Source organism: Mobula hypostoma, chromosome 11 (assembly GCF_963921235.1).
Source record: "Mobula hypostoma chromosome 11, sMobHyp1.1, whole genome shotgun sequence".
Taxonomy (NCBI): Eukaryota; Metazoa; Chordata; class Chondrichthyes; order Myliobatiformes; family Myliobatidae; genus Mobula; species Mobula hypostoma.
In genome coordinates, this window is record NC_086107.1 from 23,524,425 (window position 1) to 23,542,218 (window position 17,794).

The window sequence follows — 17,794 nt, forward strand, 5'->3', positions numbered from 1 at the left end:
CCGTCTAAGAGGCCGATTTTAGGCTGTCTTTAAAGAGAGTGAACCCTTGCAAGGTGGAAGTTCCCAATGGAGTCCCTGGTAAGGCTCTGAAAACCTGTGCTAACCAACTGACGGGAGTATTCAAGGATTTTTTCAACCTCTCACTGCTATGAGCGGAAGTTCCAACTTGCTTCAAAATGGCAACAATTATACCAGTGCCTAAGAAGAAAAATGTGAGCTGCCTTAATGACTATCGCCCGGTAGCACTCACATCTACAGTGATTAAATGCTTTGAGAGGTTGGTCATGACTAGACTGAGCTCCTGCCTCAGCAAGAACCTGGACCCATTGCAATTTGCTTATCGCCACAACAGGTCAACGGCAGATACAATCTCAATGGCTCTTCACACGGCCTTAGACCACCTGGACAACACAAACACCTACGTCAGGATACTGTTCATCGACTATAGCTCAACATTTAATACCATCATTCCCACAGTCCTGATTGAGAAGTTAGAAACCTGGGCCTCTGTGCCTCCCACTGCAATTGGATCCTCGACTTCCTAACCAGAAGACCACAATCTGTGCAGATTGGTGATAATATCTCCTCCTCACTGTTGATCAACATTGGTGTACCTCAAGGGTGTGTGCTTGGCCCACTGCTCAACTCTGTCTATACCCACGTCTGTGTGGCTAGGCATAGCTTAAGTACATCTATAAATTTGCTGATGATACAACCATTGTTGGTGGAATCTCAGGTGGTGACGAGAGGGCGTACAGGAGTGAGATATGCCAACCAGTGGAATGGTGTCGCAGCAAAAACCTTGCACTCAATGTCAGTAAGACGAAAGAGCTGATTGTGAACTTCAGGAAGGGTAAGGCAAAGGAACACATACCAATCCTCATAGAGGGATCAGAAGTGGAGAGGGTGAGTAGTTTCTAGTTCCTTGGTGTCAGGATCTCTGAGGACCTAACCTGGTCCCAGCATATCAATGCAGTTATAAATTAGGCAAGCCAGTAACTATACTTCATTAGGAGTTTGAAGGGATTTGGTATGTCAACAAACAGTCATAGTCATAGTCATAGTCATAGTCATACTTTATTGATCCCGGGGAAAATTGGTTTTCGTTACAGTTGCACCCTAAATAATTAAATAGTAATAAAACCATAAGCAGTTAAACAGTAATATGTAAATTATGCCAGGAAATAAGTCCAGGACCAGACTATTGGCTCAGGGTGTCTGACCCTCCAAGGGAGGAGTTGTAAAGTTTGATGGCCACAGGCAGGAATGACTTCCTATGACGCTCTGTGTCGCATCTCGGTGGAATGAGTCTCTGGCTACTCCTGTGCACAACCAGTACATTATGTAGTGGATGGGAGACATTGTCCAAGATGGCATGCAACTTGGACAGCATCCTCTTTTCAGACACCACGGTCAGAGAGTCCAGTTCCATGCCCACAACATCACTGGCCTTACGAGTGAGTTTGTTGATTCTGTTGGTGTCTGCTACCCTCAGCCTGCTGCCCCAGCACACAACAGCAAACATGATCGCACTGGCCACCACAGACTCGTAGAACATCCTCACTCATAAACCTTCGTAGATGTACTGTGGAGAGCATTCTGACAGGTTGCACCACAGCCTGGTATGGAGGGGCTACTACACAAGACCGAAAGAAGCTGCAGAGGGTTGTAAATTCTAATCAGCCCCATCTTGGGTACTAGCATACAAAGTACCCAGGACATCTTCAAGGAGTGGTGTCTCAGAAAAGCACTGATTTTTAATCTATTTAATATACAAACATGTACATATACTGTAATTGATTTATTTATTGATTTTCTTCTTATTATTATTATTTCATTATTTCTTTTCTGTTTCTTCTTCTTTTATATTATGTATTGCATTGAACTGCTGCTGCTAAGTTAGCGAATTTCACCACACATGCCAGTGATAATAAACCCGATTCTGATTCTGAGGACAGGAAAGGAAGAGGAGAAGTCAGAGTAAGAAGGTGAGGGGAAGGGAGGAAGAAGTACAGGGTGGCAACTGATCTTCCTCCCCATCATCCAGTCTCATAGCCCTTTCCCATACAATTGCAAGGAGTACAACATTGTCCTGGCCCTGTCTTTCCAGGTGAAGCACCTCTGATCTAACGCACTGTATTAGCTGTTCACAGGATTGTCTCCTTTACTTTGGAGAAACCAAGCACAGATTGAGTGGTTGTTACGTGGAGCATCATTCTGTAGAGGTGACCCTGAGTTCCCAGTTGTCTGGCGCTTTAATTCACCATCTCACTTTGGCTCTGACCTTTTCTGTAGAGTTACAATGAGAATCCAAAACAGATTTGAAGAGTAAAACTTCGTCATTAAACAAATGACATTGCTACCTTCTGGATTCATACTGAATTCTCCAGCTTTAGTAAACTCACTCCTTATTTCTGTCTCCATCAGAAATGATTCGGATGTAGATTTATTTATTACATGTCCATGGAAACATACAGTGAAATGTGTCATTTGTGTTAACAGCAAACTACCTATGGATGTGTTGGGGCAACCAGTAAGTGTCACCACATATTTCAGCGCCAACATAGCATGCGCACAAAGCTTGGAAGAACAACATAGAACATAACAAACAACAAAGCAACAACAACAAAACAAGCCCCATTTCTTCCTCCCTCCAACCCACACATGGACAGTCCTCCAACTCTGAGACAGGACTGCAGACCACCAGTCTCCACTTTCCAGGCTTTGGCATTGGACTTCAACTTCCAGACTTCGATCGAGTTTCAGACTTTGATTGAGTTTCAGACTTCGATCTTTGGTATCGGCCCCCATACCAGTTGATGATGAGACACCGATCTCCAAGTTCAGACTCCAGGTGCACCGACTCATTGGCCTTCACGGCCATTACTGACAGTCATTCATCTATGATTTTTACTTACCTTTCCTCTGCAACTTGAATAGTATGCCCTGCTATCAGTAGTGGGTAATGCAGGCAAAGAAGAATAATCCATTGGACCTCATTTGGCCTTACCCTCTCGGAAATATGTGCTTTGTTCGACTTATCCCTTGCCTGCCTCTTCTGAATCTGAAGTCCGAAGCCAGGCAGAAGGCTGAAGAACAGGACCTCAAGGGTGGCGTTCTCAGGATTGCTGCCAGTGCTACGTGACAGTGATGGTAAAAATTGGAGGAGATGGCAGTTGAATGCGTGGCTGAGGAGTTGGTGCAGGGAGCAGGGTTTTAGATTTTTAGGTCATTGGGATCTCTTCTGGGGAAGGTCGGACCTATACAGATTGGATGGTTTGCACCTGCACTCGAGGGGGACCAATATCCTTGCAGGTAGCATGGTTCGGGAGCATTTAAACTAATTTGCAAGGGGGATGGGACCCAGAGCAATAGAGCAGTGAAAGAAGTGCATGGAGTAAAGCCAGATCTAACATATAGAAAGGCTTTGAGGAAAGAGAAGCAGAATAAACAGTGTAAAGACAGTAAGATAGAAGGGCTGAAGTGTGTGTACCTCAATGCAAGAAGCATCAGGGACAAAGGTGATGAACTGAGAGCTTGGATACATACATGGAATTATGATGTAGCGGCCATTACAGAGACTTGGCTGGCACCAGGGCAGGAATAGATTCTCAATATTCCTGGATTTCAGTGCTTTAAAAGGGATAGAGAGGGTGGGAAAAGGGGAGGAGGGGTGGCATTACTGGTCAAAGATACTATTACAGCTACAGAAAGGGCGGGTAATGTAGCAGGATCCTCTTTTGAGTCAGCATGGGTGAAAGTCAGGAACAGGAAGGGAGCAGTTACTCTGTTGGGAGTATTCTATAGGCCCCCTGGTAGAAACAGAGATACAGAGGAGCAGATTGGGAGGCAGATTTTGGAAAGGTACAAAAATAACAGGGTTGTTATCATGGGTGACTTTAACTTACCATAGAAAACCATAGAAACTACAGCACAGAAACAGGCCTTTTGGCCCTTCTTGGCTGTGCCGAACCATTTTCTGCCTAGTCCCACTGACCTGCACACGGACCATATCCCTACATACACCTCCCATCCATGTATCTGTCCAATTTATTCTTAAATGTTAAAAAAGAGCCCGCATTTACCACCTCGTCTGACAGCTCATTCCATACTCCCACCACTCTCTGTGTAAAGAAGGCTCTCCTAATGTTCCCTTTAAACTTTTCCCCTCTCACCCTAAACCCATGTCCTCTGGTTTTTTTCTCCCCTTGCCTCAGTGGAAAAAGCCTGCTTGCATTCACTCTATCTATACCCATCATAATTTTATATACCTCTATCAAATCTCCCCTCATTCTTCTACGCTCCAGGGAATAAAGTCCCAACTTATTCAACCTTTCTCTGTAACTGAGTTTCTCAAGTCCCAGCAACATCCTTGTAAACCTTCTCTGCACTCTTTCAACCTTATTTATATCCTTTCTGTAATTTGGTGACCAAAACTGAACGCAATACTCCAGATTCGGCCTCATCAATGCCTTATACAACCTCATCATAACATTCCAGCTCTTATACTCAATACTTTGATTAATAAAGGCCAATGTACCAAAAGCTCTCTTTACGACCCTATCTACCTGTGATGCCACTTTTAGGGAATTTTGTATCTGTATTCCCAGATCCCTCTGTTCTACTGCACTCCTCAGTGCCTTACCATTAACCCTGTATGTTCTACCTTGGTTAGCCCTTCCAACGTGCAATACCTCACACTTGTCTGTATTAAACTCCATCTGCCATTTTTCAGCCATTTTTCCAGCTGGTCCAAGTCCCTCTGCAGGCTCTGAAAACCTTCCTCACTGTCTACTACACCTCCAATCTTTGCATCATCAGCAAATTTGCTGATCCAATTTACCACATTATCATCCAGATCATTGATATAGATGACAAATAACAATGGACCCAGCACTGATCCCTGTGGCACACCACTAGTCACAGGTCTCCACTCAGAGAAGCAATTCTCCACCACCACTCTCTGGCTTCTTCCATCGAGCCAATGTCTAATCCAATTTACCACCTCTCCATGTATACCTAGCGAATGAATTTTCCTAACTAACCTCCCATGCGGGACCTTGTCAAAGGCCTTACTGAAGTCCATGTAGACAATATCCACTGCCTTCCCTTCATCCACTTTCCTGGTAACCTCCTCGAAAAACTCCAATAGATTGGTCAAACATGACCTACCACGCACAAAGCCATGTTGACTCTCCCTAATAAGTCCCAGTCTATCCAAATGCTTGTAGATTCTGTCTCTTAGTACTCCCTCCAATAACTTACCTACTACCGACGTTAAACTTACTGGACTATAATTTCCCGGATTACTTTTCGATCCTTTTTTAAACAACGGAACAACATGAGCCACTCTCCAATCCTCCGGCACCTCACCTGTAGACAGCGACATTTTAAATATTTCAGCCAGGGCCCCTGCAATTTCAACACTAGTCTCCTTCAAGGTCCGAGGGAACACCCTGTCAGGTCCCGGGGATTTATCCACTTTAATTTTCCTCAAGACAGCAAGGACCTCCTCCTTTTCGATCTGTACAGTTTCCATGATCGCACTACTTGTTTCCCTTAATTCCATAGACTTCATGCCAGTTTCCTTAGTAAACACAGACGCAAAAAACCTATTTAAGATCTCCCCTGTTTCCTTTGGTTCCGCACATATCCGACCACTCTGATCTTCAAGAGGACCAATTTTATCCCTTACAATCCTTTTGCTCTTAATATACCTGTAAAAGCTCTCTGGATTATCCTTCACTTTGACTGCCAAGGCAACCTCATGTCTTCTTTTAGCCCTCCTGATTTCTTTTTCAAGTATTTTCTTGCACTTCTTATCTCAAGCACCTTATTTACTCCCTGCTTCCTATGCACGTCATACAACTCCCTCTTCTTCTTTATCAGAGTTGCAATATCCCTTGAGAACCAAGGTTCCTTATTCCTATTCACCTTGCCTTTAATCCTGACAGGAACATACAAACTCTGCACTCTCAAAATTTCTGCTTTGAAGTCTTCCCACCTACCGATCACATCCTTGCCAGAGAACAACCTGTCCCAATCCACGCTTTTTAGATCCTTTCTCATTTCTTCAAATTTCTTTCTCATTTCAAATCCCTAATATTGATTGGCACCTGATTAGCTCCAAGGGTTTAGGTGGGGCAGAGTTTGTTAAGTGTGTCCAGGACAGATTCTTGTCACAGTATGTGGACAGGCCGACAAGGGGGAATGCCATACTAGATCTAGTACTAGGTAATGAACCGGGTCAGGTCACAGATCTCTCAGTGAGTGAGCATCTGGGGGACAGTGACCACTGCTCCCTGGCCTTTAGCATTATCATGGAAAAGGATAGAATCAGAGAGGATGGGAAAATTTTTAATTGGGGAAGGGCAAATTATGAGGCTATAAGACGAGAGCTTGCGGGTGTGAATTGGGATGATGTTTTTGCAGGGAAATGTACTATGGACATGTGGTCGATGTTTAGAGATCTCTTGCAGTATGTTAGGGATAAATTTGTCCCGGTGAGGAAGATAAAGAATGGTAGGGTGAGGGAACCATGGGTGACAAGTGAGGTGGAAAATCTAGTCAAGTGGAAGAAGGCAGCACACATGAGGTTTAGGAAGCAAGGATCAGATGGGTCTATTGAGGAATATAAGGAAGCAAGAAAGGAGCTTAAGGAGTGGCTGAGAAGAGCAAGAAGGGGGCATGAGAAGGCCTTGGCGAGTAGGGTAAAGGAAAACCCCAAGGCGTTCTTTAATTACGTGAAGAAAAAAAGGATGACAGGAGTGAAGGTAGGACTGATTAGAGATAAAGGTGGGAAAATGTGCCTGGAGGCTGTGGAAGTGAGCGAGGTCCTCAATGAATACTTCTTTTCGGTATTCACTAATGAGAGGGAACTTGATGGTGAGGACAATATGAGTGAGGTTGATGTTCTGGAGCATGTTGATATTAAGGGAGAGGAGGTTTGGAGTGGTTAAAATACATTAGGACGGATAAGTCCCCGGGGCCTGACGGAATATTCCCCAGGCTGCTCCACGAGGTGAGGGAAGAGATCGCTGAGCCTCTGGCTAGGATCTTTATGTCCTTCTTGTCCACGGGAATGGTACCGGAGGATTGGAAGGAGGTGAATGTTATCCACTTGTTCAAAAAAGGTAGTTGGGATCGTCCGGGTAATTATAGGCCAGTGAGCCTTACGTCTGTGGTGGGAAAGCTGTTGAAAAAGATTTTTAGAGATAGGATCTCTGGGCATTTAGAGAATCATGGTCTGATCAGGGACAGTCAGCATGGCTTTGTGAAGGGCAGATCGTGTCTAACAAACCTGATAGAGTTCTTTGAGGAGGTGACAAGGCATATAGATGAGGGTAGTGCAGTGGATGTGATCTATATGGATTTTAGTAAGGCATTTGACAAGGTTCCACACGGTAGTCTTATTCAGAAAGTCAGAAGGCATGGGATCCAGGGAAGTTTGGCCAGGTGGATTCTGAATTGGCTTGCCTGCAGAAGGCAGAGGGTCATGGTGGAGGGAATACATTCAGTTTGGAGGATTATGACTAGTGGTGTCCCACAAGGATCTGTTCTGGGACCTCTACTTTTCGTGATTTTTATTAACGACCTGGATGTGGGGGTAGAAGGGTGGGTTGGCAAATTTGCAGACGACACAAAGGTTGGTGGTGTTGTAGATAGTGTAGAAGATTGTCAAAGATTGCAGAGAGATATTGATAAGATGCAGAAGTGGGCTGAGAAATGGCAGATAGAGTTCAACCTGGAGAAGTGTGGGTGGTACACTTTGGAAGGACAAATTCCAAGGCAGAGTACAAAGTAAATGGCAGGATACTTGGTAGTGTGAAGGAGCAGAGGGATCTGGGGTTACATGTCCACAGATACCTGAAAGTTGCCTCACAGGTGGATAGGGTAGTTCAGAAAGCTTATGGGGTGTTAGCTTTCATAAGTCGAGGGATAGAGTTTAAGAGTCACGAGGTAATGATGCAGCTCTATAAAACTCTGGTTAGGCCACACTTGAAGTACTGTGTCCATTTCTGGTCGCCTCACTATAGGAAGGATGTGGAAGCATTGGAAAGAGTACAGAGGAGATTTACCAGGATGCTGCCGGGTTTAGAGAGTATGCATTACGATCAGAGATTAAGGGAGCTAGGGTTTTACTCTTTGGAGAGGAGGAAGATGAGAGGAGACATGATAGAGGTGTACAAGATAGTAAGAGGAATAGATAGAGTGGATAGCCAGCGCCTCTTCCCCGGGGCACCACTGCTCAATACAAGAGGACATGGCTTTAAGGTAAGGGGTGGGAAGTTCAAGGGGGATAGTAGAGGAAGGTTTTTTACTCAGAGGGTCGTTGGTGCGTGGAATACACTGCCTGAGTCAGTGGTGGAGGCAGATACACTAGTGAAGTTTAAGAGACTACTAGACAGGTATATGGAGGAATTTAATGTGGGGGCTTATATGCGAGGCAGGGTTTGAGGGTTGGCACAACATTGTGGGCTGAAGGGCCTGTACTATGCTGTACTATTCTATGTTCTAAGTTCTATGCTCTATGAATCAGAATCAGGTTTGTTATCACGGACACGTAACGTGAAATTTGTTAACTTAGCAGCAGCAGTTCGATGCAATACATAATCTAGCAGAGAAAAATAAATAAATAAAATTAAAATAATAATAACAATAAGTAAACAAGTAAATCAATTACGTGTATTAAATAGATTTTAAAAAAATATACAAAAACAGAAATACTGTATATTAAAAAAAGTGAGGTAGTGTCCAAAGATTCAATGTCCATTTAGGAATCGGATGGCTGAGGGGAAGAAGCTGTTCCTGAATAACTGAGTATGTGCCTTCAGGCTCCTACCTGATGGTAACAGTGAGAAAAGAGCATGCCCTGTGTGCTGCCTTTCTGAGGCACCGTTCCCTGAAGATGTCCTTGGTACTTTGTAGGCTAGTGCCCAAGATGGAGCTGACTAGATTCATATCCTTCTGCAGCTTCTTCCAGTCCTGTGGATTAGCCCCTCCATACCAGTCATGTGTATATAGAGAGTAGAGCAGTGGGCTAAACACACACCCCTGAGGTCTGCCAGTGTTGATCGTTAGCGAGGAGGATATTTTATCACCAATCCTCACAGATTGTGGTCTTCTGGTTAGGAAGCTGAGGATCCAATTGCAGAGGGAGGTGTAGAGGCCCAGGTTCTGCAACTTCTCAATCAGGATTATGGTATTAAATGCTGAGCTATAGTCGACGAACAGCATCTTGACGTAGGTGTTTGTGTTGTCCTGGTGGTCTAAGGCTGTGTGGAGAGCCATTGAGATTGCGTCTGCTGTTGAACTATTGTGGTGATAGGCACAACTACAATGGGTCCAGTTCCTTGCTGGGGCAGGAGTTCAGTCTAGTCATGACCAACCTTTCAAAGCATTTTATCACTGTCGATGTGAGTGCTACCGGGCGATAGTCATTAAGGCAGCCCACATTATTCTTCTTAGGTACTGGTATGATTGTTGCCTTTATGAAGCAAGTGGGTCATTCTACCCATAGCAGTGAGAGGTTGAAAATGTCCTTGAATACTCCCGCTAGTTGGTTGATACAGGTTTTCAGAGCCTTACCAGGTACTCCATCGGGACCTTCTGTCTTGCAAGGTTTCACTCTCCCTAAAGACAGCCTAACATTGGCCTCTGAGTTGGAGATTATGGGGTCATCAGGTGCAGCAGGGATCTTCACAGCTGTAGTTGTGTTCTCCCTTTCAAAGCGGACATAGAACGTGTCGAGTTCATCTAGTAGTGAAGCATCGTTAACATTCATGCTATTGTGCACCAAAAAGAGTTGATCATGAGGCATACTCCCCTACCTCTGCTTTTGAGAGACTCCATAGATCTATCCTGATGGTGTATAGTAAACCCGTCGATCTGAATTGCGCATCCGGTACAGAAGGGGTTAGCCATGATTCTGTGAAACAAATGACACACGTGGTCCTAATGTCCCTCTGATTCAGCACCCTAGCTCTAAGATCATTGATTTTATTCACCAGAGACTGCACATTCATCAGCAAGATAGTCGGAATAGAGAGTTTAAAACCCCGTTTCCTTAAATGCAGTTGTAACCCTGATCTACACCCGCGCTTCCTCTGAGGTGACAGCCGTGGGCGCTTCCGACCACAATCAGTGTTGTTTCCATCAGTTTTAAGCAGCGATAGTTTGGTTAAACGTATTAAGATATCTTTGTTGCCTGTACTGAACTTGGCGGCAGTTGTGCTTTTTAGCTGTGTCAGGCTGAAACGGGAATATTTAATTGTATCCATTGAGATGACTGCTGTTACTCAAGTCGTGCCTAGTCGCCCCGGAAGTAATGAGTTCTTCTACGGAATGATAACTTTTCTCTTTCTCAGTATCTGATAAAGGAATTTGGGCTTGAAATATTCATGTAATTTTGTCTTCTATAGATGCTGCTGCACCTGGTGGATGTTACCTGCATTTTCTCCTTTTACTGGTGAAGAATCAACAGATTGAAGACACAGACAGGAAATGAAGAAACATTAATGAAACCTATTGAGCAGTCTTTACAGTCTGTAATGGCTCTTTGATAACAATTAGTCAGCACAACATTGTGGGCTGAAGGGCCTTTTCCTATGCTGTACTGTTCTATGTTCTGTGTTCTATCACAGAAGCTCATCTGGCCCTCTGGATGAATGATGCCTCAAAAGAAGGAGCCACATCATCCCCAATCTGTCTCTCCCTATTTCTTTGCATCTCTCCAAATCTTCCTCTCTCACACACATCTATCATTCCCCATTTGAACAAGATAGGGTGCACCTGATGGAAAGATGGGGGGCTCTGGCTGAAACTTGCCGTGAGCTTCAGTGGACAGCGTCAGAGAGCGAGGACAGAGAGTGTAGAAGGGAGTGCGATGGACTCCGGAACGTCAGGGCCATGGCTAAGAGTTATTCTGCAAAGAATTGCAGCGAGAAGTCAACCAGTTGATGCTAATGAGATCTGACCGCATGCTCAGCCAGAGCCATGGAATGGGAACGTGAGCAAGATCCAGGGGTTGAGATTCTGAACGAGATGTGTGGATGGATCTGATGGTTGGAGCTTGGCCGGAGCTGGGGATGGGAACTTTGTACAAACAGAGCTGGAGGATGGAAATGTGGAGCAGGCCTGGTGTGAAGAATGTGGGCCTGGTGTGCAACTGCACTTGGGAGCCAGGAATATTCAGTAGACTTACACTCCCGTGCCGAGAGCCTGATATGCAGCCATCTCTCTGGCTATCCATCCCATAGGATGATGATGGTTCCTTTCAGTCAGTTAGTGCGTCCTGGAGTGGCTGTACAGGCCGATCCTTGACAGGCGCTGCTTGCCACATACTTGGCAGGTGAGGCCCCGTTGAGCTTGTTCTCAGCAGTGTCCACACCTCTTCTGATAGCGTCCCTCCACCGTGAGTGATCTTGAGCCAGATCCTCCCATGTTGATGGGGCAATGTCAACTTTCTTGAGGCTCCTGTGCAGAACATCCTTGTACCGTAGTCGCTGGCCTCCTCGTTTTCGGGTACCACTGGACAGCTGGCTGTACAAAATGTCCTTGGACAGTCTTCCGCCAAGCATTCTGACAACATGTCCTGCCCAGTGCAGTTGGGCTGACATCACCAAGGTTGAAACTGCTGGCGTCCCAGCTCGAGAGAGAGGACCTCGGTATTGGAGACATTGTCTCGCCAGGTGATCTTCGTCAGAGAACGTAGGTGACGCTGCTGCAGTTGGTCAAGCTGGTGTAAGTGTCTCTGATATGGGCACCATGTCTCACATCCGTATAACAAGATTGATATGACAACGGCCCTGCATACCTTGCACTTGGTGGCCAGCCTGACGTTCTGTGACCAAACTCGATCTTTCAGCTGACCAAAGGCAAAGGAGGCTTTTCTGGTTCTTGACTAAATCTCTACATCCAGAGAAGCTGAGGTTGTTACTGAGCCAGGAGCCGGTTGGTACAAAATTTCTGTCTTTTTCAGGCTGATTGTCAGTCTGAAGCTTTTGGCTGCACTGGCAAAGTGACTGGTGATCTCCTCCAAGTCTTCGAGAGACTGGGCAACCAGTGCACAGTCATTAGCTCATGCGCTACAATGTCCCTGACTTCTGTTTTTGCTCTCGATCTTGCGAGGTTGAGGAGCCCACCATCAGCTCTCGTTTGTAGGAAGACCCCTAACTTCAGTTCTGATGTGGCATCCTGAAGAACAGCAGTGAAGAGGGTGGCTAGACACCCTGCAGGACGAAAAGCAAGACCTGTATGCAGCCATACCTGGGAACTGGAGACACTGAAATAATCAGGACCATGAAACAGATGAGGAATGAGGAGGGAATAAATGGGCAAGCATTCCTGGGCCTTAGCTCACGTGTGCCCATGCATGAGTGAGTGAGTGTGTGTGTGTGTGTGTGTGTGTGTGTGTGTATCTGTCTGTGTATTTGTGTATGGACAGGTGTAGTGGTTTGTGCATATGTAAGCAAGCAAGTATACCAATGTCAAATATATCAATGTGGACTAATGTGCTCTTTCTTTCTTTTCAAGCTGTCGGAGTCCATGATCCACAGCTGCACTCAAAGTACATTCTTCATGGGCACTGGGTTCTCACACTCAGAACTCGCCGAGCAGCCTGCGTTTCAGAACGTCCAGAAGCAGCTTGAAAGATGTGTGCCGTCAGGGTGCAGCCCTGTGGATGATTGATTCCTCACTAATGTCACCAACTGAAGCATTGTGGGAGATCGAAACATGAAGACAGTGGACGCAGCTGTCGGAGGCCTCTGCACTCCAGTGATCTCTCTCTCTCTCTTACTCTTTCTCGATGTTAAGAGACAGTCTGCTGGTTCTCAAGTTGGGGCATCTTGAAATCTTGAATAAGTGACACTGCAGATTGTAACACAGAAACTGTAAGCTGTTAGCCTCTCCTCTCGCTATGGCAGGGATGATATCTCTCTCTCCCTCGGCAGTGAGAGAAAGGGCCTGCTTGAGATGACAAAGTGTTGGGATGGACAGTAGTTTTCGATGGCCTCCAGATCACGGTCTCTTGAGGCTTGTTATTGCTTGCATGGTGGGTAGTGGGGGGTGGGGGGGGGCACTGATGCTTTAGTTGGAGTTTTGCTGGAGAAAGTGGGGGTAGGGTTGATGTTTTTGCTGCTGCTTGTGCATGGGAGGAGGGTGGAGGAGTGGGGGTGCTTTGGGGTTCTAATGTTTTTCCATCATTCATTCTTGGGGTTTTTCCTCACTGTTTCGTGGATGTCTATGAAGAGTAAGGATTTCAGGTTGCATTCTGTGTACATTCTCTGACGATAAGTTGAACTATTGAAATAATGCTCCTTGTGAAAGACTTTACAATATGAAAACCCTTGTATAAATACAATTACTGTCATAGTCCTTTAGCCATCTGGCAAGAATAAATTCAATTTCAGCCGGATGCTTCTGTGTCTATTCAGCTTAAAATGCTAGTAGCAGGTGGCAAGAATTTCAACTAAAAAGCACCCCTAAAGACCCATGTTTTGTGGTTTCATTCAAACACATTGTTTCTGGCTTCAAAGTAAGGTTTTGTAATATTGCTTTCATGTGTAAAGGAGGGACTCTGTTTTCCCAGTTGTCTATTTTCCTTTCCCTACTTTGAAACTCACTCAGTGTTTTTCCATATTCGCTTTCTGCCTCTGGTGATTGTACAGAATGTTATAATAAAGGTAGGAATGAAGAATTACTGCTCATAGTATTTGATGTGCAATCTCAATTGCATTCCAAGACAACAGCATAAAATATCAGTATACTTGTCTGGAAATTGGGGAGTGTGAGAGAGGTGCGGATGATGTGATATGGAGAAGCTCCTGTCAGCATGATGTCAAGATCTCATTAACTTTTCTTTAACTTTCCTGGGTGGCAGTAGACTTGTGAGAAATAGGAATGAAGTTGTAGATGGTGAGAGTGGTGATTTAGACAGGGAAGGCAAAAGGTTTTCATGAACTGGTTGGGGGAATCTGCAACTCATCTCCTGACCATCCATCAGATATTCTCTTTAAAGCAGCCTCCAGCTTCTATCCCTTGTTTGGGTTCCTCGTTACTTACTCACTTAGTGTCTGTTATGCAGCTGGCATTTAGGGCAGCAATAAAGGTCCTCCATTTCTGGCGATGTTCAAGGCTTTTTTCATCATGTCAGTAAGTTCCTTTCAGTTTTCACTACTGTCAGTCATGCAAGTCCCAGGTGGAGACTCAGGAATACAGTCACACTAAGATATAGAAGGATTGCTGTTTCCATAGCAATTTTGTTTTACCAGTCAGGGTTGTTAACCCTGAGCTGAACTCCCAAATCTGGAGGACCGGTGGACAACTCATAGTCTTGCTTCTACCATTTAGATTAGATTAGATTAGATTATGAGGACACGCAGTCCTCTTTTATTGTCATTTAGTAATGCATGCATTAAGAAATGATACAATGTTCCTCCAGAATGATATCACAGAAACACAAGACAAACCAAGACTGAAAACTGACAAAAACCACATAATTATAACATATAGTTACAACAGTGCAAAGCAATACCGTAACTTGATAAAGAACAGACCACGGGCACTGTAAAAAAAAAGTCTCAAAGTCTCTCAAAAGTCCCATCGTCTCATGAAGACAGTAGAAGGAAGGAAAACTCTCCCTGCCATGAGCTTCCAGCGCTGCAAACTTGTTGATTCAGCACCCTGGATGCACCCAACCTCAGCCGACTCTTGAGTGCGTCAGAAAACTTCGAGCCTCCGACCAGTCCAGCCCTCCAACACCAAGGACTGAGCATCATCACTGCCGAGCGCTTTGATCCCAGCCCCAGCAACAGGCAATAGGCAAAGCCGAGGATTTAGGGGCTTCCCCTCTGGAGATTCTCAATCGCACAGTAGCAGCGGCAGCTAGTTTCTCCAGATGTTCCTCCATGCTTCTCACGGCTGTCTCCATCAAATCAGGATTGTGCACGGTACCTACTTCACAAATACGATATCATTTTGGAGCGGCCACTGTGTCACGCCGCCATCTTCTCCTCCCCTCCATTTGACCAGTTTGACATGGGTGATCCTACCAAGAAGGAAAGCATAAAGTCCTGATTTCACCCAACATAGCTCTCCAGATCATTGAGGCACACAAGCCTCCAAACCATGAGAAGTTTGTGGTTCTATTGGAGGTTGGGGTCCTCATACTGCAGGGAAATCCATCCATCAACGATCAGTTCTAAATTGGGTTCCAGTTACATTTGGAAGTCTCACTTCATTGTGCTATTGAAGCACTCTGTTAACCCATCATAAGATAGTTCAAAGCCTTAATGATTATCGCTGAAATGAAGAAGGGAGCTTATACTTGGTAAGATGAAATACAACATAGTACACAAACACCCCTGCATCCGTCCCCCAACAATCTCCTTTTTTGAGGGAAGTGGATAATATCCACACCTTCAGGTAGATGGCATGATAACGAGAGCTTTTGACACATTGGCTTTCATAAAGTACAGAGAGCAGGAATTGGGATGTTACGTTGAAGTTGTGTAAGACATTTGTGAAGCCTAACTTGGAGTATTTGGTGCAGTTCTGGTCACCTACCTACAGTAAAGTTATCAATAAGATTGAAAGAGTAACAGAGAAACCTATAAGGATGCTGCTGGGACTTGAGGACCTGAGTTATAGGTTAGAACTTTAGTTATGGATTAAGACCTTATTCTTTGGAGTATAAGAGAATGAGGGGAGATTTGACAGAGATATACAAATTATGAGGGGTATTCATAGGGTAAATGAAAGCAGGCTTTTTTTTCCCACTGAGGTTGAGTGAGTCTAGAACTAGGGGTCATAGGTTAACGGTGAAAGATGAAATATTTAAAGGAAACAGGGGGAGAACTTCTTCACCCAGAGGATGGTGATATTATTGGATGAGCTGCCAGTGCAAGTATTTAAATATTTCAGTATTTCAGTATTTAAAAGAAATTTGGATAGATACATGGATGGGAAGGGTTTGGAGGGTTTGGTAAGGTGCAGGTCAGTGTGATTGGGCAGAATAATAGTTCAGCACTAACTAGATGGACAATACGTTGCCAGTACACTGGCTGAACTAGGGTACTCCCTTTTAAACGGTCTTGTGTAGCCAAAACAGAATCAAAGCCAGTCTTGAGATAATTCCTCTGATCATGCAGCTCTCTCCAAGTATCTTGGATGGGCCAAAGTGCCTGATTCTGTACTGTAGAGCTCCGTGCCCCTATGACTCCATTAGCTTGGGGATATATCCACCTTAAACTCCAAATCTGGACTTGAACGTCTTAACTTCTGACCAAGTAGATGGGGAAAACACTATCAGATTCACACTCTATATCCCATACTTCCCTATGAAATAAAAAAAACTCGGCAAGGTGAAATGATGTCCTTTCAGGAGATAGGATGTAAGCTACTGATATTTAGTTTTCCATTGGCCTGTTGACATTCTCAATATTTGTTCAATTAACTAATGGAACAGAGAAAATTCAACGTCAGCGTCATGGATGTTCAATGGTGACGAATAGACAGGCAATGGTGGAACAAATACATTATTCAGCAAGGATAAGGAAGTTAACACAGTGTGCTCAACAACATTCTTTTCTCAGTTAGCATGGCATCAGCTTATTGGGTTACTTATCCTGTTCTTAAACATGAGACCTAATTACATTCTTTTTTCCATCCAAAGGCAACCCACATTTCACAATTTATCCCAGCAGCTTCTCACTCATTTTGTGGTCTGTCTGAGTTTTCTCCAAGGATTGTCACCTATGTGGTGGAGAGGCGTGTGTGTTCCTGAGAGTGATGCCGTCTGATGCTTAGCTCATGGTAGGGTCACCCAAGGTGCTGAGGTCAAGGGGCAGGTTCCTGACCAAGCACAATGCAACCGATCTTTAACAGTGGAGCTGGTGGAAGATGATGACAGATTACGATGGCCGTGAAGATGGAGCACAGCTGCAGCAGTGACGGGTCCCCAGCTGGCTTTCATTCACTGCCACTGGACCCTGATGCCAACCTGTCAAGGACTGTGTGGTGCCTGCCCATGAATCAGCCTCCCCACATCAATCAAAATCATGAACAGGTATGCTCCATTAGGGCAACCCACCATAACGTCCCGGGGCAGAATGTGTGGATCTTGGATTGGCCTCTACAGCCATCCAAGTACCCACCAATAGACAACCACTGAGGAGAACATCATTCCTTACTCAAGTGATGGCACTACTACTTCTCTAGTTGAGCGAGGTTGTTTATGTACGATCAGTGGAAACTCTGCGACGCTCCAAGCCTCTCCAAGTGTATATTGTGCAAGTGAAAATCAGCAGATATAATATATACTGGTCACAACACTAACCATGGTGGTCCTAAGTTGGCCACAAAAGTAGGAAGTTGGGCATGGGCCTTCCTACCCTATCCTGTAAACAGCCAGAGCTATAGAAACAGCAACAGAAGCTATGAAGACCTCATCTCTGGGAAAGGAAAGATCTCAGAAAATGAACTACACCTGGGAACAACTTGAACAACAGAGATAAAGTACTCTTTTGAGCTGCTGTCAGCGGCCTATGCCTCATTAGGGGAATGGGTGTAAGTATGTACGATCTTAAAACCGGAAACCAATTTTAGACTCACATGTCAGAAGTGAAATGTCCATTTCAACACCAAATTCCCAAGGCTATTAATAAAACAATCTAAAAAAAGACAGTCAAGTCAAATGAATTTCTCATCTCAATGCTACAGAACAATACCCCCACAAGATGGCAATGCAACTCAAGCAATCGGAGTAAATTTAGCAAGCTCACTACTAAAATCA